A 26,674-nucleotide genomic window follows, 5' to 3' on the forward strand; every position below is an offset into this window, starting at 1 on the left:
TTTTAAGCAAAACTTACTAAGTTGCAGTAATCATTTTAAAGAAGTGCGCTACAAAAATCAAGATTCTCGTAAAGAATATTTCCTCTGGGTAGAAGTTAGGTGGGGTTCTTCTTAAGCATCCTGTGTATTACCTCCCAATCACTGTCGAATCAAGAACGAGACCTGTTATTTTGCATCCCACAGGATCTAAATTGGCAGAAAGAGCCTTGTAAATAAATTGTTGTTAATGGGGCCTCTACAGTGAATGCAGAAGAAAACAGTTATTTTCAGTGCAAATGCCTTGTTGAAAAACTCTATGAATTAGTGATTATTCCAAACTAATTTGCCCATTTTAAGACCTACAGCTTGTTTTCGGTACAATCATTGAGGTTGGTTTTAAGTTGAGTTCCACTATTGTATGTGTAGTCAAAATGTAAATCTTGAGATCAGAAACAAAATACATTAAGAAAAAGCTAGATTTTAAAGTTAAAATAAAAAAGTTTTCAATGTTTTTTGTTTAATAAACTTTATTATTAAGTTGTAGAGTATAATGTCAAAGCAGAGTCCAGAAAGGTAAAGGAAAGTAAGAAGCATAAATGGAGCATTTAGTACTGTTCTGCACATTAGAAATATCTTTCTCTATATGTGACAATGTTTATTATAATTTTTTCAAAAATTATAAAAAAACATAAAATATAAATAATAATTAAAAATATAAATATAAAGTTAGATATGGAACAATGTCTTTTAAGACATAAAAAATTAGGCAAAAAAAAAAAGTCTTACTAAGTCACCCTGCCATGCATTTCGCTGAGTTGTCCGCTACATAAGGTCTTCATTAAATCCTTCTATAAGTGCTGGAGAAGAAATCTCTCAGACTATATGGTTTTTAAAGGGTAGTTTGCCCCTATTTTCTCCTTGGCTACAAACTTACTGTCGGAATCACCTTCCATTAGGCAGCAGCCACTAATCCATTTTTTCTACTCAGTGGAATGTATAGTTTTACAATGGGGGTATGTGGTTATTGTGTGGGTTGAAAGGATCATTTAAAAAAAAAAGTAGGAGAGGGAAGTTTAAAAGTTGGGAGTTTGGCATCACCCAGCTCAGAAAGTTTAGTGAGTTTAATAAATCACTCAATTGGAGTTGTTGAACGGTCAATTTTAGTATGCTATGCAGGTTGCCTATATCCTCCAGAATGTACAGTGTAATATACTTGTATGATCAATAGTATAAGTATGCCAGACACAACTTATGATGAAGAGAATATACAATGGCTCTGTTTTTTTTTCCAGTTGGATGATATCACAGGATGTGCCAAAATAAGCATTATTTGCAGTACCTGGTAATGATCTAGGTAATAAATGGTGGAAGGAAAAGTTTGGAAGTACTTCTGTGGTGGTTTCAATTAGAAAGCATAGGCATTTTAAGAACTGCATTACTTTAAGGCAAATCCACCAAGTATGGACAGTGTGACCTATTTTCCCAAGGTTATCCAACAAAGGTTGGAGATGCTAAGGAAGATGTGATGTAGACAAATTGGAACCAAGCAAAACTTCTACAATATTTTATTAATAAATGGGATTCATTTACTCTTACACTGATAGAGCTCTTTGAAAATGTATTTTGATAGTTACAAATTCCTCTGGTTCCAAGATCTTCACTGTGTTCTTCTACTTCTCCTACTTGATTTCCCCTTTGGTAGATCTGATCAGTTAATAGTATAGAGAACAAATTAGACATTTAGAGGTCACAGCACCTCAAATGGAGGGAATTATTGTGGTGGGAATGTAAGCGGAAAAAAAATAACATTGAAAATATTAGTATAAACACAGATTGGGGAGAGGAAAATTATCCTTTGTGTGAGTTAACGTAGGGAATTTGTGTAGAGCAGCCATGTCAAATAGGACTTTTAGATGTCCAGCAAACACAAACTGTGGGCTCAAGGCCAGGGTTGACCAAGGTTTTTTTTCCACTAGGAAATCATACATACTCAATGATCACCTTAATATTGCATGTACAATTATCCCAAATCAGGAAGATTTCTTTGGGGTGTGACCCAGAAAAGAGGGACATCTCAGTGACCTTAATCTATCTGTCCATATTACAGGAAAAGAGAGTGAATACTAGAGCAGAAACCACTTTGTGTATCAGAGACTCAAAGTCCACATCTAATGCGTGTTTAAGTATAATGTGCCATCAAACCCTTGGTCTACTGCCCAATGGGATAAATCTCATAGCTACAGAAGTTTTTTAACAGCTTTTGCTGGAACCCAGCCTAGAATACTCCTAAGAAATATATCATAGTAGCAAACACACAAAGAAGAAAAATAATACTCACTTGTGGGGACATTCTTAGAAAAAAATAAAATAAAGCTCCTTTAATGTAAAAATGCATATATGAAATCCAAAACTGTTAATAGCCACATAAACAATGTGAAACTAACATAAACATATAATGAGGTCAAAAGTGGAATATTTGATATTGTTATAGTTGCCAACAATTGTGGCAACCTGTCACTTTGGCCCAAATCTGCCTGGAGGAGCATTATAATGTTGACCTTCTGACCTACACATATATTGATAATTTACCACCTATGCCAATTGCTCCCTGAGATTATGACTGCTGTGAGCCGGTAAGCGGTGAGTGACACATTTTCCAAAACACTATACTCAGTGAGTGTTGGCCCGTGGGAATAGAGAGACATTTGGAGTTCAGCTCATGCGGACTGTTTAAATGATCAGGGGTAAATTTACTAAGCTTCAAGTTTGTGTGCGTTTGGAATCTCACGTAAGTTTAGGCATTTTTTTCATCTCGCAAAAAGACAAACTCGAGTGAGTTTGGAAGTGAGTTCTCTATTTTCACTGTTAAAACTCATGTGAGATTGCAAACTTGAAAAAACTCACCATCGGCCAAAATAGGAAGTACTCTACATGAAAAAGAAGCAACTCGCAAATTTACTAAGAATTGAGTTTCCAATCTCGTGTGTGATTGTAGCAAACTCACTGTGAAATAGAAGTTTTAAACACTCAACTCCTGAGCTGCGAGTTTGGCAGAAACATATACAGATCAATGTGGTTTGAGTATGTTTCTGCCTGTAAACCTAATGTAAAGCGTTTTTTTTTAATATGACTTAGGGACCCCCCTCTAGCATAACCAGCCCTGGACTTTCCAGCCAGTTCTGGTTCCTAAAATTATGGGGAACAAAATGAGTAGGGTTCTACCATATATTTAGAACCAGCACCAGGCTGCAGGGCCAGTCCTGTTTTAAATATAGGGGGGAAAAAATTGCATTGTTTGGAAAAAAAAGTCTACAGTACATCATGAAAACGGGCTCAGAGGGATCCACAAGAGCCAATACATACGCCTAAAAAGGAATTGTAGTGATAATAGTGAATTTATTTCTCAATGTGAATCTATGAGCAAAAGGTTTGAAATGCAGGGTTATGTAAAAGAATGCCTGATAAAAGCCAAGGAAGAAGATCTATTAGTCCCCAAAAATCATCCAAAATTAATCACAAATTCTCTTTTTTTACCACTTATAGTGCCAATCACAAACAATTGGAAATTATTGGCAAGAAACATTGGCACTTATTGAAAATGGATCCTATCTCTAAAGATTTTGGGCCTGATTCAGAGCCGCTCACTAGATGCGATCTCTCGCACGATGTGTATGCAAATTGCGTAGACAGTGCTACCGCACTTCAATACATTAGCGCGCCCAGTATTTCTTAGAGAGCGATCACATAGTGTATGCAGACACCCACCAGCCTGTTTTAAGATGCCCACTTGTGCACGCCATGTCCAGGAAGTGTATGCAACCATCGGTACATCGGGTAACATCGGATGCTATCGCAGCACTTGAGGTTGTCCATACCCTGCTGCGAGCACTTCAGTGTAAAAACCAGCCAGGTGATGTGTACTATGATGCTGTCTTATAATTATGCACACCTCTAAAACGCCATTGAGATGCTCAGGCACGCCTGCGTTTACACCTCCACTCCCCCGTTTTTAATGGCCAGCCCCTGTCACCACCTACAAACGGTTTCCCTAGTCACTCACTCTGCTGGGCTGTCTATGTGCAGCGAGCGAATGCATTGTGAACTTTCGCTAACATATGCGCACTGTGATGCCTGCGCACAATGCATACACACTGCATACCATCGGCAGCAGCGAGAGTATGCATCTTAGCGAGCGGGTCTTAATGAGCTCCTTAGTCCCAGAAAATCCTAAATTTATTTATAGTAGGGCCCCCAATTTAAAGACACATCTAGTTAGGACTACCCTTCTTATGCGAATAATAATTCTGTGAGAATGAAAGACTTTCATAGATATGGGTCTTGCTCTTTCTGCAAATTAGTGCCAAAAAACAAAGAATTTTATTATTTACCACACCTGCAATGTAATTTATTTACTTGAATGCTCATGTGGCTTATTTTATGTAGGGCGCACCTACAAAGCCCTTAAAACTAGATTGGCTGAACACGCCCGGAATATTAAAAGAGTTTAGAAACACACAGTTTATCTCATCATTTTAAAACCAATCATGAGTGCAATATAAAAATATGAAACCATTTTTAGGGATTCAAACTGTAAAAGCTAACTGGAAAGATAGGGATGAGGAAAGCATGTTGCTATGGCAGAATTGTCATGAATTTTAATGAGATACTACTGTATAATACCTCAAGTTTTAAATAAAGAATTTGAGCTGAAATGGTTTTTATAATAATTTTATGAGTCTGTATATATATTGGTATTCTTGTAAAAAAATCACCGCCCTATAAGATTTTAAAGTATCTTTTATTATCTGCTATTGTTGTTTTTATAATTTTTTTAGTTATAATGTGAATTATGGAACATACCATACCTGTAACTTTTAATTTTAATAGCCTACCAGAAGTTTACATTGTAACAGCTTCCGGTTTTCAAGAAACTGAGAAACAATTAAAAGTTGTATATAGCCGTCCCCATCACTAAATACACCACATTAAGTGCATTTGAAAAAAATTGAACTGTATTTTATTGATGTAAGAACCCCGTTAAGTAATTCATGAAGTGCCACGATGTCACTTCCGGTCGTTACCGGAGTGCAGTGACATCACTTCTGGTGGATGCGAATGATGTGATGTCACTTCCGGGGAATACTGCTGACATGACAAGGAGGAACGGGCACTTTATGCTGGTGCACCGCGTTCCTGTGTACATAGAAATCCCAATTAGTGACAAATTTTGGTGCCATTTTAACCTTAGGTGAACCGGTAATGATTTAATATATGGCAGCGATTTTATTGTTTTTCATAAGTATATGTTCTCTGTTAATATTGTTAAAATTTTTAAAGATGTGTTTAAACTTTGTGGATGTATTTTAGCAAGTCTTTTATGTTATATGCAATCTGAATGGATACTACACTTCCGGGCCAATGGACCTTTTAAATAAATTGACCAGTAGCAGGCAATCCAAACAGCCCTCAGGAAGAGTCTAATAACTTGAAACGCGTTGACACCTGCTCTTACCTGCTTCTTGTGGAAATAAGGATACAACCACCGTGGACAGTCTGCCAGTTTGCATGAAGGGAGAAGGGAAGGATTCAGGATTTCTCCCCTATAAAGCTTTCTTGTAAGCATCGAGTCAGGTGCTATTCATGGTACGGTTTTAACCTTATACCACCTGCCTTGATATATTATCATAAATTATATATCCACATTTTATGGCTATTTTGTGGCTTTAAGGATGTTCAAACTAAATACATTTTGTTATTTGGACGTACTATACTATTTTTGCTTTAATCTCTGTGTCGACGGTTGTGATTGGGAGATTGGAGATCACACTATCAATACATTGGAAACAAGCATTACATATACATCTTGTAATTCTATTGTAACCCCCTTTTACTCTCTAAAATGGACACCAGGTTACTAACTTGATTAGTTTACTCACTCATATCCTCCTCTTAGTGGTGTACCTCTTTTCATTAGATCAGTGCCTCCACCCAAGTACAGATTGTAGTTTGGGCCTACTTTGGAAAACCCAAATCGGGGATTAGTTTATATACTGGGGTTGGATATTCCACCAATGACCCTTGTTCTCCTTTTGTGTTGTTTGTATTTTCCTAATTACAGGTGGTTAAGTCTGCTGATATTTTATCACTATATTAATAAGTCAGCACAACATATCATACAGTTGTAAATCCTTGGAAGGAGGTCACAGACTGGGATCACCATCGTGACCATCGGCCGCTGATGGTCGCGATGGTGGCTGGTGCTGAGCGGCCGGACAGCTGAGTGAGCCTCAGCTTACTCAGGCTGGCCGGCTGATGAAACCAGCAGACTGCGTATGTCCACCCAGTCCTTATGCTGGCCACTCCCAGAAAATGGGGTGGACACACCCCATTTCTAGGATCGCCATCCGCTCCCACGCTGCCCCTTAAATGCCTCTGCCTGTCAATGAGGAAGAGGCATTCAAGGGCTTGCGTGCATCTTAGCAGGACCCATTAGGCACACTCACAGAATGGGTCCTACACACACGCAGATTCCCAATAATCGAATGCTGCTGGGTCAGGCCCATAGTATATAACATAATATCACATGTCAGTACATAAGACAACATACCAGTACAAATAGCAGTTTCACCTAGAGTTGAGTTGTTATTCAGAGGTAGTGAGGGCACAACCCCGTTAAATGTATTTCACTTATTAATACCCCTCTAGTCTTATACCATACGCAGTCTACCTTATATGTACACATATATGTATCCACATTTTTCAACTGACATCACATTAAATATTATTGAATACTGAAATAACAATACCTGAATTTAGTGGCTTCCCTCCCCGTGGTGTCACCCGGTGTGGGAAGGGACTATGTGCCGCCATAAAGGGGGGCGTGGCCACGTGAGAAGGAGGAATGGTCACTCGGCCCGAACCACCATGCCTATTACTTGGGGGGGGGGGATGCAGGCGGTCCCTGTAATTCTACAGTGCAGCACCTGGCTCCTGTCAGTAAGGGGGAGTCTGCACCTTGGTGTCACCCCTCAGCGGGTGTCACCCGGGTGCGGACCGCACCCCTCTTGTGACTCCACTGCCTGAATTATATACTGTATATCCATAGTCCTGGCTGGATTTATCAATCCTGATCTGCAAAAACCATCTATAGTTCAAAGTCTGCAGAATCCTGGCTGCTGCTACAAACTAACTTAGTAGCAGATACACTGAGAAACTGAATGAATGTTGGTTACAAATATTTCCACCAAATGCACTAGTTATTAACCTCTCTCAGTGTTAACTCTTGTCTTTCAGCTTCAATGTGTAACACTGCTATGTTTCCAATTTGTAGGATGAAATAAAATGGAAAGGTTCCTATAGGATAAATATAGCCCCAGGTAATGCATGTTTTGTTGCTGTAAATTAGCTGAGCCAAATTGATGTTTTAATATAGTCTTCTAAGACCCCATTTATGCCTACTTAAAAATCCTGGGTTGATGCACATGATCGCACATCAACCCGAGATTTTTGTCGTTGTAAACGGTAAACGGATCAACCCTGATCCAGTGACCCAGGGATCCGACCCCGCTGGCTTGCAGGGTTGAACACGGGTCATTCCTGTGTCACCCTCCAGTGTCAACCTGCCCTGATTGGCCGGCTTCAGTGGGGCTTGGAGATGGCATCATCTGCAAATGTTCAATGCCGGGCCGACCAGAATGGAGCAGAGCACCCCACCTGCCCTCCGTGCCTCTGGACCACTTTGGAGTAAGGTAAGGGGGTTGCGGAGGGGGAGGGAGGGTAAGAAGTACTGCTCACCTGCCCCAGAGACCCGGGTCAGTGCTGACCCGGCTCCGGTGTGAACGGTGCAGACTCGGGTCGGCGCCGCAGTGTAAAAGGGGGTCTGTCTCGGGTCTGATCTGGGTTGGAAACGTGTTCCAAATCCCAGTTGCATCTAGCACACAAAGCAGAAGTGTATCTCAGAATAAAGTCTAATACTGAAACTGACTGTAGGATAATGAGAGTAGGTACAGTACTGTGTGCATTCATTTGCATAGAGAATATGCGACCAGCACAGACATGTTACTATTATTACACAGAAATCTTGAAAACACTTTAACATAAAGTTTACACAGTCCATATTAACAACCTGTTGCTTTCTGTTTTAGTTACTTTAAGTTAGGAAGAGTTACAGTAAGATAATCTAATTAAGTCCTTGAGTACTGTACCTGAACATCTTTTCATCTGGTTTTCAATGCTGTGCTTAGACAAGAATGGTTGGAAAAGGGTAGGGGTGTTCCAGTTGCACAAAACCCCATACCCCTACCTTTCTAGCCAGTAGCTCAAAACATGAGGTGAATAGCAGTAGTATATAATATTACTAGTTTTTCTTAAAGCTGGTTTTTACTAGAGCTGCTGCCACAGCATATAGTATAAGGGACGAATGGAGCCGTTGCACAAGTCCATTGGCAGCAGCTTCTCCTAACAGGTCTGCTGTGTGTGGATATGAGCGCTCAATCAGTGCACTAGACCAGAGAGCAGCAGCCAGCAAGAAGAGACAGGCATCTTACCAAGAGTTGGGAGAGTGTGTGCTTAGGAAGCTCAGTTCTGTCTCCTTCTGGTTATATTATGTCTATACATTTATTATGGTGCATTTAATCTTTTCCTAACCAATTATGTTATTTATATAAGTTAAATATGTTTGATACAGAAAGCTCCTTTAGACCAGACCAGGGGCATAACTATTTATTTGTGGCCCCAAAAGCATATGTATGGGCCTCGTGTACCAATAAAACTCACATAGAAAGAAACAAGGGACAGACAAGGAAAACAGGCCCCCATCAGATGTGGGTCTCATAGCAGTTGCACCACTGCAACTATTGTAGTTATGCCCCTAAGGCAGACTATGGGCCAGACTCAATCAGATGTGGTAGTTTACTGCACCGGGAAAAGGGTGGTAGCCTCGGGCTTTAACTTCCGGGGGTATTCAGTCACAGACCCTTTTCCTTTTGCGATAAATTACCTGCTAATGCACATTAACCCCTACGATCTGGGATAAGCTCCTGGAGCTAAGGGTTAACACATTCGCGGCACCCATAATCAGGGGATTCAATGTGAATTTCTGTTTGAGCCTCCTCAGACTCAAACTAAAAATCCATGTTAACTGCAGATCACAGGCTGCCGAGGGCTATCACTGAATAGCCCTGGCAGATCAATTAGCCTGAGGTAATTAACCATGCCTAATTGAATCTAGATTTTAGCTTGTTTGGGCTAATTATGCCCTCCACACTCACTGGGCTGGTGACACTCACTTTAAAATCAAACATTTGAAAAACCCAGTGTTACCCCCCTAATGCAGCCAAGCTTTGTTATCATTAACTCCAATGTTAAATGGATCTTCCATCTATAGGTCATACTTGTCTACGCTCTAGAATGTTCAGCAGACTCCACAATTTTGGTGTGTTCATGTAGACATCTGGTAAAGTAGCCCACTCTCCTGAATTTTTACCATCTACCCAGGAAAGTGAGCTGGACTTTGACATGAAGACATTGTGGTGAATTGCATTATTAAACTTTGTACCCAGCTGCGCAATTGCACATACTGTACCTCATCATTTTGTAATGGTCAGTATGTCACACACCCCCCCCATACTGGAATTCTGGACCTACCTCTCTGAGATCTCACAGAAGGGAGTAGCAAGTAGCAGAATGTAGCAATCAAATAATTTTATATACTATAGGTTTTCTATAATAGGTGTTGAGATAAATAACAACATTCCCCACATATGCCATGAGGCAAATATTCTATTGGACAGTTTTGTAAATTGTATTGTCGCTAAGTGACAGACTACATTCTTAGGATCATTGGTACAGACCAAAATAATGACAACTTCCACTGTGTGTATGCAACAAGTACAAAAAATAATAATAAAGACTACGATAAGTGGCTGAGGGCCTTATTCTGAGATTTACACTAATGCAGTCGCAGCTTCTAAATCTCATGGAACGCTATTACGAAAATAAGCAAAAGTCTCCAAAATCTTGTCCACGCATAGGTACGTTCACTGCTGCCGTCTCATATCTGTCTGACAACGTCCACCACCTAAATATTGGGAACATTGACGCACATTGGGTAGCCGCTCAGCCTTTATGTCTATTTACTAAGCAGTGTTAGGAGACAGAGTGAAAAGTGATAAGGTGCCAGCCAATCAGCTCCCAACTGTCATTTCTCAAACACAGCCTGTGAGGTGGCAGTTAGGAGCGGATTGGCTGGCACCTTATCACTTTTCACTCTGTCTCCTAACACTGCTTAGTAAATTGACCCCTAAGTTTGAACTGCCTCAAACACTGCGTCTCTCCTGGCATGCTGAGAGTTCTCATGCTCCGAATGAGATCACAATGGCTGATTTATGCAGGCCCATGAAATGGCATTTAAACGGTCAGACACACCTGTGTTTGTGTAACCATCCCCCCATTACCTCCTCCATATTCTGTCATACAACTTGTTAGTGAAACCTCTGCACGAACGTAATTGCAATTCAATTGCTGTGCAACTTCCGGCCATGTGCAATGGCTAGATTGTAAGCTCCTAGGAGCAGGGTCCTCCTCCCTACTGTTCTCACAGCCCTCTTCCCTAGCACTTCATTGACAGGCTTCACCTTCCCAGCTGTATTGTATTGTGTTTCTAATTGTTACTTGTGCTGTGTTTATTTTTTGGTTACTGAATTGTAATGTAATGTTCTGTGTACCCTGTACTGTCCTACTACTGACATACTGTATGTACGGCACTGCGGACCACTTGTGACGCGTTATAAATAAAATGTAATGGTAATAATAATGGTAACAATCTCTCAATCTCCATAAATAACAACATTGCGTGAATCCCAGAATCAAATCCTAAGTTTTTATATGTTCTACATAGTGTCTGATCATAAAATGCTATTTGTCTTGAAGCAAACTGTGCATAAGACACGATTAGGTAAGGTTAATGTAATTTGATCTTTGTGTTATTAAGCTTTCTAGTTGATATATTAAAGTTTTTGTATGAATCTAAATCTAATGACTACTAAAACACATACCAACTATTAGGTCTGCCTAGATAACACAAAGGACCTCATTCAGAGCCGCTCACAAAAAGCGAGCGCTCGCTCTGAAATGAGGGCGGCCGCTTTTGTTATAAAAGCCGGCCTCCTGGCTGCTCGCTAAGCTGTGGGTGACCACCCACATCTTTAGCAAGTGACCAGGTGATGGTCGAGACCATCGCGACCATTGGGGCTTGCGACGAGACCCTTCCGGTAGGGTCTCGTCTACCGCAAGCCTCAGGTAGCTTACGGCTCTAACAGAGCAGGAAGCTCCCTACTGACATCACTGGTGATGTCAGTAGGGCCGCCTACAAATGGCAGGCGTTCCTTCAGGAATGCCTCCGTTTGTCCGGCCACCCCGCCTACAAAACGGGGCTAGCTGTCGATCAACATTGACAGCCGCCCCGTTTATAGTGAGCCCCAGAACGAGTGAATTTGTCACTTGCTCTGGGGCTTGCGCACGTGCACTGTGAGCGCTTCGCATGTGCAGGCCCTCACCATCGACCCACTTGCGAGTGGGTCTGAATGAGGGCCAAAGTTCTATACAACAATTTGCGCAAAAATAAAGAGATTTCGCTAACACTCGTTCTATTTATAGTTCTCCCTAAGCACACAAAGCCCGTAGTTATTTATTGTACTATTCACTGGTTGCCAATAACAACACACAGACATTCTTCGGCATTCAAATTCTTTTAATTTTCAAGCAGAATTATTCTTTATAATGCATAAAACAGAATAGCATCCAAATTGAATATACAAATAAAAAAATCCTGAATTAAAGTCCGAAAATGAAAATATTTTTATAAATGACATTTATACAGGTAGAGATCATAATCTGATAAACAAATAATACCAAGCCCAGGCCAGTTTCTAATAGGCTGTGTATATTCAGCGACGTTGGCCTCCTGATGCAATAGTCATTGATTTGGAGACCGAGGGCCTGATTCAGATTTGGGGATAAAGCAAGAAAGAGCAAGTAACTGTGCACCCTGGGGCAGATTTAAAATGTGGAGAAAGACTTAGGAGGGATGTGTCCAAACTGATATCTAAATTGCAGTGTAAATATAAAGCTGTCCAGCATTTGTGGGTTACATGCAAAAGCAGCCAGTATTTACCCCACATGTAATTTTTTTTATGTATTTGCACAAAAGTCCAGGAATGATGATGTTCGTCCATGTAAGATGACGTTTTGCCTCTTTCTGAGTTCCGTTTTTTTGGAGGGAAAAATCCGAACTCAACGTGCAAACTCAAACCTATCCGAGCCTGCACATCCCTAATTTGCACCCCTTCCATTGCAGCATGGTTTGTCCAGGTGCACAGTTACTTACTCTATCTAACTCTTTTCCCAAATCTGTATCAGGCCCCAAGATGTGCATTAGGCTATGAATGCACACATTGCCTGCATTCTAGGCTAGCGTAGTGTCCCCCGGAAATCTCCATTACCAGCACTAGACATTACCTGCCAGGGCTAGTGCCCACATTTTGGCTCCTCCCACCATAGTGTTACTCAGCTCTAGAAGGTCAGCACGTAATTGCATTGCTTAGTAAAAACTAGCCGCGTAGTGGAGGATGGGTGCTATGTAATAAATATTGTATAATATTAGAAATAATATTTTAATCTACTTGTGCACTACAGTTCCCAACAAGCCTTGTATTGTATGACTAATTTTAGTGGCTGACAGGGCATTCTAGCACTTAGATAACCAGAAGCACCAGCATGCCCTGGCATCCTGGACTGGGATAGAAAACCAGCCTTGGAAAATTCTGGTAGCAGCCCTAATGGGGGCGGGTTTGCTGGGGGCAGGGACTGTTGAGGGGAGCTGGATACTCCCTCCCATAGTGGCCGTCCTTCCGTCTTTTGATGCAGTTGCGTCTGCGACTTAATGCTAATGCCAACAGAGCCCTCCCCTGGTGTACATCCGTGCATCTGAATGTGCAAGGACTAAGATGCTGCACCCCTGCTTTGTGCAGCTTTAGATGCCAACATCAGTTGCGCCACTGAAACTTGCACCAGCCCTATGCTAGGGGCAGATCATCCAAACAAGTATGGCCTCCAATGTGAGCGATTCAGCGTCTATGTACACAACCACTTTCCGCAACACTCCTGTGTCACTACAATAACACACCTCTACTATGTTACATCTGCGTCTGATTAGCCAATCCCGTGTAACCAAACAGGAGTGGCCAACACATTTCTGATGCACTTCTTTGTGTGTGTCTGAATCTGTACTGCATACGGTATCTGTACAAACACCTTCAGTATGTATGTGTGGTGCATCTCAGACAACAAACCCCAGTCCACTGTGACTGACTCAGAATAAGGCCCATAATGCTGTATACTATGCCATACTGGTGCCTGCTATAAAACATAACTACAAAAGGGACATACATACTTACACAAGGTCACTGGCACGACATTATGGTGACCATCACACCAAAGATGCTGCAAGATACTGTATGTATGGAAAATATATGTCATATAAACTATACACACACATATATATATATATATATATATATATATATACACATATACATACAGCGGGTAAAATAAGTATTGAACAAATCAACATTGTGCTTAGTATGTGCAAACTAGGGCCCCTCCCCCTATGTATTTTGTACTGTGTGTATGTATGTACACTGGAAGGACGAGACTACTTCCACCTTGATTAGCACCCCTCCCACCTGTTCCTGGGTGTTTTAAATTAGCAAGGAGTCCTTGCACTCCAAGACTGCACATCTAATGAGGCACACTGAGGGTAAGACCTATTATATATATGCTCTGTCAGTTTTGGGACTGGTATTGGGGTGCGGGGCTTTCTGGGCTGGTGTGGCTGGACTGCTTCATGGCATCATAATGTATACTTTTTCACTTCTTTAGTTTGTCTTTTATATATGTAGCACTTTATACACTTTTTATTAATACCTCCTACTTATGTAGGACTTAACACATAGGCTTTCTTTATTATTCTTTAACCCTCACTTTAAATCTCACACTAGTTCTGTTGGGTTGGCCTGGGGGGTCCCGTGCCCTATATTTGTTCCATAGGAGTGTTAGGGACCTGCCTGATAGTGGTCACCTGGACGCGGTGGGCAGGCCCATAATTATGGCCATTATTATGCAAAGAACCTCTTTGATGCTATTTAGCAGTTATATTATTAGGTTCAGCATGGTTAGAGTGTGCACTTGCATTTGTCTCTTTATGCTTACAGCACTACAAGTCTCTGCAGGTAGCACCTCACATTGTGCTTAGGGTGTGCAATCTAGGGCCCTCCCCCTATATATACATATCTAAACATACAGCGGGTTAAATAAGTATTGAACACATCAACATATTTCTTAATAAATATATTTGTAATGGGCTATTGTAATTAAAATGTCACCAAATGTTAGCAACAACCCATTAAATCCACACATGCAAAGAAATCAAACCATAGATGTCCATAGATTAAGTTACGTATGTGTAATAATGTGAAATGACACAGGGAAAAAGTATTGAACACATGAAGAAAGGGAGGTGCAAAAAGGCATGGAAAGCCAAGACACCAGCTAAAGCAATCATGCCCCTTGTCAGTGCAAATTAATATAAGCTGGTTCAGCTCCAACTGATGGCCTATAAAAAGGTGTTTCACTACAAAGGTGTCACACAAGAAACATCTCATGATAGGTAAAAGCAAATAGCTCTCTCAAGACCTTCGCAACCTTATTGTTGCAAAACATACTGATGGCATTAGTTACAGAAGGATTTCTAAACTTCTGAATGTTCCAGTGAGCACTATTGGAGCCATAATCTGGAAGTGGAAAGAACATAATTTCACCATAAACCAGCAACTACCAGGTGCTTCTTGCAAGATTTGTGAGAGAGGAGTGAATAGAATTAAATGAAGAGTTGTCCAAGAGCCAAGGACCACTTGTGGAGAGCTTCAGAAAGACCTGTGAAATACTGGGAGAATATAGTCTGGTCAGATGAGACCAAAATTGAACTGTTTGGATGCCATAATACACACCATGTTTGGATGAGAAATGGCGCTGCACATCAACCTACAAATACCATACCAACAGTGAAGTTTGGAGGTGGGAACTGTTTGGTTTGGAGGTGGGGCTGTTTTTCAGCATATGGTACTGGCATACATCATGTAATTGGAGGAAGGATGAATGGAAAAATGTACTGAGACTGTCTTGATAAAAATCTGCTGCCATCTACCAGGATGCTGAAGATGAAACGAGGGTGGACATTTCACCAAGATAATGATCCCAAACACACAGCCAAGACCACTCTCAATTGGTTTCAGAGAAAGAAAATAAAGCTGCTAGAATGGCCCAGCCAATCACCTGACTGGAATCCAACAGAAAATCTATGGAAAGAACTAAAGATCAGAGCTCATAGAAGAGGCCCAAGGAAGATTTGAAGACTATGGGCCTGATTCAGAGCCGGTCGCAATTAGCGCTCGCTCGTTCAGAAAAAGGGGGTGGCTATTCAAATGAACCGTTCGCTCTTTGCGGTCTGTTGCCGCCTCTATGTCTGAACGAGCGAACAAAACATGCGGTCATTTTTTAGATAAAAATGCCCCCTGGCCGCTCGCATCATACGTCATGTCCGCTATTTATTAGATTAATTGGATACATCAACCAGCGTATGAACTGCTCGCTATTCTTGTGGTTGGTTTTTCCTACCACAAATTTGCGAGCAGTTCTGACTATAAAATAACCCAGTGACGTGGTCAATGACGCTGCTGTATTAATTATGCACACCCATAAAACGCCCGTTTTGACCTTTAAGCACGCCTGCGTTCTGATCTCCACTCCCCGTTTTCAAGCACCTTCCCCTGTTACCACCCACATACGCCTCCTCCTGTCACTCATATTAGCAGGCATTCGCTTTTTAGCGAACAAACGATTTTCGGCCGCATGACCAGTGTGGGGGTGGGCGGGTCAGGGGTACAGCATATAGCATACTGCAGATGGACTGGAGAGTGGAGATGGACCTGGAGGTGGGCCTCTGATAGGCTGCAGGTGGAGCCATCAGTGGTGACTGACTGGCTCCACAAAGGCTTATGGGAGGAGCTGCTGCGGCTGGGCATGTGCACCTGCTCCCCCGACGGGCATTTTTCTTAAGCTACAGTGTGTGTACTACTTCTGCCCAATCAGAGCTGAGCTGAACTCCGATCGTGGCAGCCGGCGGGAGGAGTGAGTAAAGAGTGCCCACCAGCCACTACAGGGAACAAAGGAACCGGCCCAGTGGGAAACGGCCCGGCATCCCAGCGGCCCAATCCGCCCCCATCCAGGACTCGCTGGCATCAACCCCACACTGCCCTGACATTTTCGGACTAATACTGAGTGGGAGCAAAACAAAAATATCTAGTAACTTTTTATCTGGACCAAACCATGTTGCACGACAGGGGGTGCTGATACATTTATTTATTTATTTGCATGTAGGGTAAATACTGTCTGCTTTTCATGTAGCCCACAAATGGTGTACAGCTTTATTTTTACAATACAATTTAGATTTGAGTTAAGACACACCCCTCTCACATCTAAATATCTGTACATTTTACATATGCCCCCCTGTAGTGCAGCATGGTTTTATCCAGATGCAAAGTTACTTGCTCTTTTTTGCTTTGCTCCCAAATCACAATTAGCCCCTTTATGTCTGCGTCAATTCCAAATAAAAATGTAACAAGAAATGCGCAGTAATATACCATGTTTAATATTTTATAATGTCTCATTTTCCTATAGAAATGAGACTAAGGAGGGAATTCAATTAGCCCTGATAACTTAACAAGGGTGAAAAAGGGAGGTAGCCTCGGACTTTATCACCCAAGACTCTTCAATTAGACTCCCTTTATCATACGATACCTTTGTTAATGCCCATTAAATTGATGTGTTAACGGCCATTAACACAGGTAATCGGGCTTTAACACACAGAATCCGTGAAAAGTTCATTGATTTCATTGGTCGCGGCTCCCGTTATCTAGTGATCGGGGATTATTTTTTCACTGCCTATACAATGGTGAAAACAATATCCCCAATAAGTGCTGCCATTCATTATGGCAAATTTCTGGTGACTTTGATGCGATGTGCAGGGCCTGTGCTACCATTATTCCACTGGAGGGCGGAGCTGAGTCCACAAAATAAAAAAGTAGGCTGTCTCTTTCAAGAAACTAATGTGTGGCATATTATTTATTGGAGACACAAATATGTTGCATAATATGTATTGGAGGCATTGATGTGTAGCCTAATTATGAATTGGGGATAGAGCTGTGTGGCATATTATAAGTTGGGGCAGTGTTAGGAGGAACAGTATGATCTTGCAGATCTTCTGTATGGCATATTATATGGGACATTTCTATATAGTATATTACGAACATGGAACACTGCTGTGTGGCATATTATATTATAATTTGGGTCACTAATATGTGGCATATTATTAATTGGAGGGAGTAGGGGAGGTGGGTGAAAATGTCACCTAGGACACCCAGAAACCTTGCACACGCCCTGGCGATATGCATTCTATGACATAAGCCTAATTGACACTTGTCAGTAAATCGCTGGAATGTTGACAGTTTTAAAGTATAATCATAGGCTAATATATTCGCCCTCAGTGTGATTAGCATTAATTGAACAAATCAGGTAAAAACTGAGGAAAAAACTGATACACACACAATTGCAGCTTGAGTTCTTCTTGAATGCTCTTGTGGCATGATTTAGAGATGTGCACTAATGCATTTGCAACTGCTAAACTGCACGTACTAGATGTGCAAAATTAAGCTAATGCTCTATCCAACTGGAAATGCATACGGGATTGCAGATGCAGGCTACAACTTACACAGAAAAAAGGAATTTGCCCCTCAGCACACTGCAGCTAAATCAAAAATACTTGAATCCTACATGATAATAGAAAATCAGAGGTATTGTTTAAATACATTAAACCCCACCCTTTACAAGCACCTTTCTCATGGCATCACCACTTAATACACATAGAATATTTTTTCACTTCTCTATTCGTTTGTATATTATTTATGTCATTTTAATTCTTTTACATTTCATTAGCACTTATTGATTTATCTTTACACATCTATCCTTTTACACTTCACTATCACCTTTTTTCCCCTTTTCGTGTGATGCCCTGGGGATGGTCCTTGGCTGGAATTTTTTGGGGTGCCTTGCTTCTCGGACGTGAACCCCTTAATGTTAGGGACGCTGGTATAGAGGAGCCTTGACGTTGGCCCATCGCTTATTCATATATTTGCAAATGTATGTAACCAATACCTCTGAATTTCTATTATTATGTAGGATTCAAGTATTTTTGATTTAGCTGCAGTGTGCTTGGGGGCAAATTTCTTTTTTTTGTGTTCAGTGTAAACCCCGCCCTTTACAAGCACATGTAGTATATCATTAAGCTGATTGAGCAACTACCATATTTTTTGCATGCAGTTTGTAGGCGTGAAGGGAGTCAGCTTTAGGAGGAGGTGCTGATCCTTATAGTGCAATGTGGAGGTTTTTTGGGATACCTCCAAGGTAAGTTAGCTCTCAGCTCATACATGTACTGTTATCATGCAGTACACTAATTTGTAATTATATGACCCAGAGTGGGTGCTACTATAATGTAGCAATAATTATTTTGTGGTGAGCGTTTGGGAGTGGGGCCCCCGGGGTTGTTCTGGCTGAACCTTTCTCATGGCTTCACCACTTAATTCACATAGAATATTTTTTCACTTCTCTATTCGTTTGTATATTATTTATGTCATTTTAATTATTTTACATTTCATTAACACTTATTGATTTATCTTTACAAACATATCCTTTTACACTTCACTATCTCCTTTTTTCCCCTTTTCGTGTGATGCCCTGGGGATGGTCCTTAGCTGGAATTTTTTGGGGTGCCTTGCTTCTCGGACGTGAACCCCTTGATGTTAGGGATGCTGATATTGAGAAACCTTGTGTTGGCCCAGCGCTTATTCATATATTTGCAAACGTATGTAACCAATACCTCTGAATTTCTATTATCATGTAGGATTCAAGTATTTTTGATTTAGCTGCAGTTTGCTGGGGGCAAATTCCTTTCTTCTGTGTTCAGTGTAAACCCTGCCCTTTACAAGCACCTGTAGTATATCATTAAGCTGATTGAGCAACTACCATATTTTTTGCTTGCAGTTTGGAGGCATGAAGGGAGTCAGCATTAGGAGGAGGTGCTGAACCTTATAGTGCCATGTGGAGGTTTTTTGGGGTACCTTCAAGGTAAGTTAGCTCTCAGCTCATACATGTACTGTTATCATGCAGTACACTAATTTGTAATTATATGACCCAGAGTGGGTGCTACTATAAGATAGCAATAATTATTTTGGGTGAGCGTTTGGGAGTGGGGCCCCCGGGGTTGTTCTGGCTGAACCTTTCTCATGGCTTCACCACTTAATTCACATAGAATATTTTTTCACTTCTCTATTTGTTTGTATATTATTTATGTCATTTTAATTATTTTACATTTCATTAACACTTATTGATTTATCTTTACAAACATATCCTTTTACACTTCACTATCTCCTTTTTTCCCCTTTTCGTGTGATGCCCTGGGGATGGTCCTTAGCTGGAATTTTTTTGGGTGCCTTGCTTCTCGGACGTGAACCCCTTAATGTTAGGGATGCTGATATTGAGGAACCTTGCGTTGGCCCAGCGCTTATTCATATATTTGCAAACGTATGTAACCAATACCTCTGAATTTCTATTATCATGTAGGATTCAAGTATTTTTGATTTAGCTGCAGTTTGCTGGGGGCATATTTCTTTCTTCTGTGTTCAGTGTAAACCCTGCCCTTTACAAGCACCTGTAGTATATCATTAAGCTGATTGAGCAACTATGATATTTTTTGCTTGCAGTTTGGAGGCATGAAGGGAGTCAGCATTAGGAGGAGGTGCTGAACCTTATAGTGCCATGTGGAGGTTTTTTGGGGTACCTCCAAGGTAAGTTAGCTCTCAGCTCATACATGTACTGTTATCATGCAGTACACTAATTTGTAATTATATGACCCAGAGTGGGTGCTACTATAATGTAGCAATAATTATTTTGGGTGAGCGTTTGGGAGTGGGGCCCCCGGGGTTGTTCTTTCTGAACCTTTCTCATGGCTTCACCACTTAATTCACATAGAATATTTTTTCACTTCTCTATTCGTTTGTATATTATTTATGTCATTTTAATTCTTTTACATTTCATTAACACTTATTGATTTATCTTTACACATCTATCCTTTTACACTTCACTATCTCCTTTTTTCCCCTTTTCGTGTGATGCCCTGGGGATGGTCCTTAGCTGGAATTTTTTGGGGTGCCTTGCTTCTCGGACGTGAACCCCTTAATGTTAGGGATGCTGATATTGAGGAACCTTGCGTTGGCCCAGCGCTTAATCATATATTTGCAAATGTATGTAACCAATACCTCTGAATTTCTATTATCATGTAGAATTCAAGTATTTTTGATTTAGCTGCAGTGTGCTGGGGGCAAATTCCTTTCTTCTGTGTTCAGTGTAAACCCTGCCCTTTACAAGCACATGTAGTATATCATTAAGCTGATTGAGCAACTACCATATTTTTTGCTTGCAGTTTGGAGGCATGAAGGGAGTCAGCATTAGGAGGAGGTGCTGAACCTTATAGTGCCATGTGGAGGTTTTTTGAGGTACCTCCAAGGTAAGATAGCTCTCAGGTCATACATGTACTGTTATCATGCAGTACACTAATTTGTAATTATATGACCCAGAGTGGGTGCTACTATTATGTAGCAATAATTATTTTGGGGTGAGCATTTGGGAGTGGGGCCCCCAGGGTTGTTCTGGCTGGACCTTTCTCATGGCATCACCACTTAATTCACATAGAATATTTTTTCACTTCTCTATTCGTTTGTATATTATTTATGTCATTTTAATTCTTTTACATTTCATTAACACTTATTGATTTATCTTTACACATCTATCCTTTTACACTTCACTATCACCTTTTTTCCCCTTTTCATGTGATGCCCTGGGGATGGTCCTTGGCTGGAATTTTTTGGGGTGCCTTGCTTCTCGGACGTGAACCCCTTAATGTTAGGGATGCTGGTATAGAGGAGCCTTGACGTTGGCCAGGCACTTATTCATATGTTTGCAAATGTATGTAACCAATACCTCTGAATTTCTATTATCATGTAGGATTCAAGTATTTTTGATTTAGCTGCAGTGTGCTTGGGGGCAAATTTCTTTTTTCTGTGTTCAGTGTAAACCCTGCCCTTTATTAGCACCTGCAGTATATCATTAAGCTGATTGAGCAACTACCATATTTTTTGCTTGCAGGCTACAATGTATCGCCACTCCCTGTTACTTCCCCCAAATGGTCTTCTACTGTCAATCACTTTGGGAAGAAGTCCTCTCTAAAAGCAGCAGCGCAAAGGTACCTTGCAAAGTGCGCATGCATGAGAGTCGACCAATAATCACTTAGCTGTGGAAATATCAGAATACTGTACATCTCTAAATCAGGCCCTTAGTACTGTGGGACAACATTTTTTAAATATATTTGTTCAAGGCACCTTCTTCTTATTTGTCTTCATCGCTTCATTGTCTGTGTATACTCAAACGTCAGTGAGTATAATAAACCAATTTCAAGAATCACGTCAACTGAATTAGAGATTCTTTAATAATGCAAACTAGCTCAAATCAATACAATTTAACCAGTTCAAGGGCTTGTTCATGGTACAATCATTGATTTGATCTGGAGCATAGTTCATTGCTCATACTGTACTTCTCAAAAATCTTAAAATAAATTATAAAATGTTGCCTTCTTGAGCTTAAATAGATACATTGTATAATATTTTTAATCATTTTTTTCCCCACTTTGTTCTTATTCAAAGTTTTCGTTGGCCATTTGAATTGGTTACAAATAGAAAAATATTATACAATGTAGCCAATAAGCCTAATCATGTCTGAATTTGCTTAGCTTGGAGCTTTAAATCAGTCTATAATTCCTGTATTTCCTGCAAATTTCGAACTGTAGAGCCAGTTAAGTGATCCCTTTCAATAATCACTAATTTTGATCATCCCTAATCAACAGAAACACACAGTATTTCACAAGAAGAATGCTCTGATTTCAGTCTTTGCATAAACTGACATTACGTCCTATATTTCTACATCATCAAAATTAAATTATAATAATTTTGTAGTTGACTATTCAATATCAGTATTCCATCAACAATGACGCCATGATCCACCACTGGAAAATAATAATAATAATAATAATAATAATAATAATAATAATAATAATAATAATAATAATAAAAAAAATAAAAAAAATAAAAATAATAAATAAAATCATTTTAAAAGACTACTAAACCTAAAAAAATGAACATATATAAAACATGAGAGAATACCATTGTTTAGTGTTATGCTGGTTACACACTATGCAATCTATCTTTCATACAGTATCATTCTGATTTCTTTGCATAAACTGACGTTACATCCTATGTTTATACATCATCAAAATAAATGATAATACATTTGCAGTTGACTTTTCAATATCAGTATTCCATCAACAATGACTCCATTATCCACCACTGGAAGATAATAATAATAATAATAATAATAATAATAATAATAATAATAATAATATAAATAATAATAATGAAAATAATAATAATAATAGCAATAATACTAATAATAAATTTAAAGGACTACTAAACCTATAAAATCTAAATAAACATATATAAAACATGAAAGTAAATGCCATTGTTTAGTGTTATGCTGGTTACACACTATGTGATATATCATTCTTACAGCCAGTGAATGATATATTGTTAAGAGCATCTGTTAGTATGTACACATGACATATCTGTGAACAACACATGCCCATATATCTTGCAGATATATCGTGTAGATCTGCTGGTGTGTATGGTAGACCACTCTGTACACTGGGCATAGGAACCACCGACAATGACAGGGCAAATTTAAATGCCTGCCCAGTTGTGATGTTTGGACAGACATATTGAGCAGTCAGTTGGTAAGTATGTATGCTTACCAAATCAGTTACTCGGTTTGCACTGATGTTCGGCTGGTAGCTGGGTCGCTTAAGCATGTACCCAGCATTACTCTGTGATTGCACTGAAAATGTGCTAAAAAGCAAATTGTTATTCAACATTACTTCCCCTTCTCCATAACAGACAACAAAAATGTCTGCCTAGGAGCTGAACCTACCAATCCACATACAGGTTGAGTTTCCTATATCCAAATATTCCAAAATACGGATTATTTTTAGCGTGAGTGAGATACTGACACTTTCGCTTTCTAATGGTTTAATATACACAAACTTTGTTTAATGCACAAATTATTACAAATATTATATAAAATTATCATCAGGTTGAGTTTATAAGGTGTATGTAAAACAATTGAATTTAGTGTATGTACACAAACTGTGTATGATGCACACAATTATTAAAAATATTGTATAAAATTACCTTTAGGCTATGTGTTTAAGGTGTATATTAAACATAAATACATTATGGGTCCCATTCCCAAGATATCTCATTATGGCATGCAAATATTCCAAAATACGGAAAAATCCAATATCCAAAATACTCCTGATCCCAAGCATTTTGGAAATGGGAGACTCAACCTGTATTGTCATTCTGCAAACCTATGAAACCAATTGCTAGTCAAGCAGTCATCAATAACTTTCTAACCATATTTCTGCAGGTCCACAGAAGAAATCCCATCTATTTTTGCACTTGAGGACACACATTTATTAGCACTTGAATATAGGCAACTACTTTACAGTGGTCCAAAATGTGTTCATTGTAATGTACAGAATGGGGAGATCCTTACTGAATAAGAACTGGGTGCAGGAATGTGTCTTAAATTCTGCCCAAATACAAAAACAATATGTTATTTTGCAGCAAGAGATATTTAAATGTACCTCAGAGGGTGGAGCTTAAGAAAAGACCTTATACTTGGCAATTATTTGTCAGCTGGTGCTCCAACCGATACTTTTTCCTTCATGCTCAATTCCTCCCATCAACCTGTGTCAATTTATGCTTTGCCGCAAACACCGCCATCTTGTTTTCCAGAATCTAAAACAAAAGCGGGTGTCATGTGACACCGCTGCCATTTTGCTCTTTGTAAACGACCTCTTCATTTTGGAGGAGAAATGTGCCATAAGGAGTCTATCTCGATAATATCTAATATTTTATGTGCTAGCAAATGTCATCGTCAACAATTTGCAACAAAAAAAGTGATTTTTTTTCTGAACACTTAAACGTATTACAGAAATGTAGCAAAGAATTTGCAATGTGAGAGGAAATCAATCTGTAACTTTAAAAGTTTTTCTAAAATTGGAGAATAAAGAATACACTGTCTTTCGTAAACTTTTAATGGAATATTTAAAGTGAGTTAGCAGCTCTGCTTAAGTCCAGAACAGGCAAAGTGTAATCAATCATTTGTGTCAGCCAAAGATATGCAGTAATTCAATATTATCTATAATGTTAGCCAAAGCTATTTGCAATTCTGAGACTAACATAAAAGTTGATGTGAGCTAGTGAAACGGAATAATAAAGCAACAGACATGCTTCTTAGCATTTTGAAACTTTTGAAACAATTTTTTATTTTATAGCACAAATAAACACAGCTCCATGCATTGAAACAAAGCAACACATGAATGGATTATGAACATCACTTTACTTTCTATCATTTAATTTACCTAAACTTTCATTAAACCCTTGAAGTAATTAAATCACAACACACTATCCCAACTTTTTAGATATATACACAGAATGTAAATGTGCAAAGCTAAGGCACCCATTCTTCTGTTTTGCTGTCAAATGTTAAAAAAGTTAGAGTAACCTATCCCAATGTGTCCTGTGTTTCAGATAGCTTAAGATTGTGCAAATAAGCATGGTGAGCTACGGTATTGCCACTACACATATTACAATATTTCACAAAGGTACTGTAACTCTTCCACTAGCCGAAGCCCAAGATTTTCTCCAAACAATTTATTTCTCAGAGATCCTGCAATCCTCTATCAGCCCCAGCCATCCATTTGGGGAAAAAGATTATGGATGGGAGAACCAAATCTTAAGGCGCAATCAAAAGATAGTCAATTGTGATTGTAACTCAGGAAACTCCCCCCCCTTCTCCCTCTACTGTCCTTTAAAGCTGGTTAGCTTATTTGATTGCAATGCTGAACTAGTAAAAGGCCATGGAAATATTACTGCATTTACAGTAGCATCTCCCTGAGCACAGATGATAGGGAGGGGTAACTAAATTAAAATATTTTTCCTGGTGGTGGGGTAGCTTTAAAGTTTTGGGTGAGAAAAATGGGGACAACCTTAGGTAAACTGTGGCACATAAATACTGTAACCCGGGCAGTACTGTTTCTGTGTACCACCAGCACTGACACCTTCAAGAGAGAAGAGCTGTTAAGTTTTCTAATGAAACTATGTAGCAGACTTAGGGCCTGATTCAGAGCCGTTCGCTATTTGCGGTCGTTCGTTCAAAAACAAGGGGTGGCTATTCAAATGATCCGTTCGCAAATTGCAGTCTGTTCACACCTCTAAGTCTGAACGAGCGAGCAAAACATACGCTTGTTTTTTTGTTAAAAATGCCCCCTGGCCGCTCGCACCATACGTCATGTCCGCTATTTATTAGATTAATCGAGTACATCGACCAGCGTATGAACTGCTCGCTATTCTTGTGGTTGGTTTTTGCTACCACAATCTTGCGAGCAGTTCTGGCTATAAAATAACCCAATGACGTGGTCAATGACGCTGCTGTATTAATTATGCACACCCATAAAACGCCCGTTTTGACCTTTAAGCACGCCTGCGTTCGGATCTCCACTCCCCATTTTCAAGCACCTTCCCCTGTTACCACCCACATACGCCTCATTCTGTCACTCAAAATAGCAGGCATTCGCTATATTGCGAGCACATGAATTTCGGCCGCACTGACTGGTTCGTGCATGCGTATAACGATCCGTACGCATGCGTAGATGTGCGAACATCGCTCGGAACGAGTGTACTGCCGCTAGCGAGTGGCTCTGAATGAGGGCCTTAGGCCCGTATTCAATTTGGAGCAAAAAGCCGTTTTCGCGTGTTTTTGACAGAAACTTTTCGCCGATGACGTCATTTTAGCTTGTTTTGATTTTACTCCGTATTCAATTTGAAAGACTTGTCGCCTAGGCGGAAAGTCAATGCAATGTAATAGTGGGATAAGTTTTGCCTATGAATAGCAGGCAGAAAAAAGTGCAGAATTGTTTTTTTGGGGTGCAATGTTGCAGGAACCCCCATGCAGCCTTCAAACAGTCCCGCAAAGGTAAACTGTGTCAATTTTTTTTTTTAAAAAGACTTAAGAACACCCCAAAAAATCATTTTGAATTTGGGGGCAAAAAATAAATGTTGGGGGACACAGTTAAAAACTAGCGAACTTGACTCTGGGGGGGTCCCCAAGTATGCCCCAGGTGTTTTTTTTCATTGCAGGGGCTTGTGGCAAGTGGATTTTCACGATCTTTTAAACTTAACTTTAGCAACTTTAAAATATGCTGGCCCCCATTTTCAAGTACCCCAAATTTGCTGGGATAAGTTATTTTCTGCAAAAATACCTCCTGAATACTATTCTGCACCACTTAGAGAAAAAC

The sequence above is a fragment of the Taudactylus pleione genome, unplaced genomic scaffold (genome assembly GCF_031769625.1).
Source record: "Taudactylus pleione unplaced genomic scaffold, aTauple2 ptg000437l, whole genome shotgun sequence".
Lineage (NCBI taxonomy): Eukaryota > Metazoa > Chordata > Amphibia > Anura > Myobatrachidae > Taudactylus > Taudactylus pleione.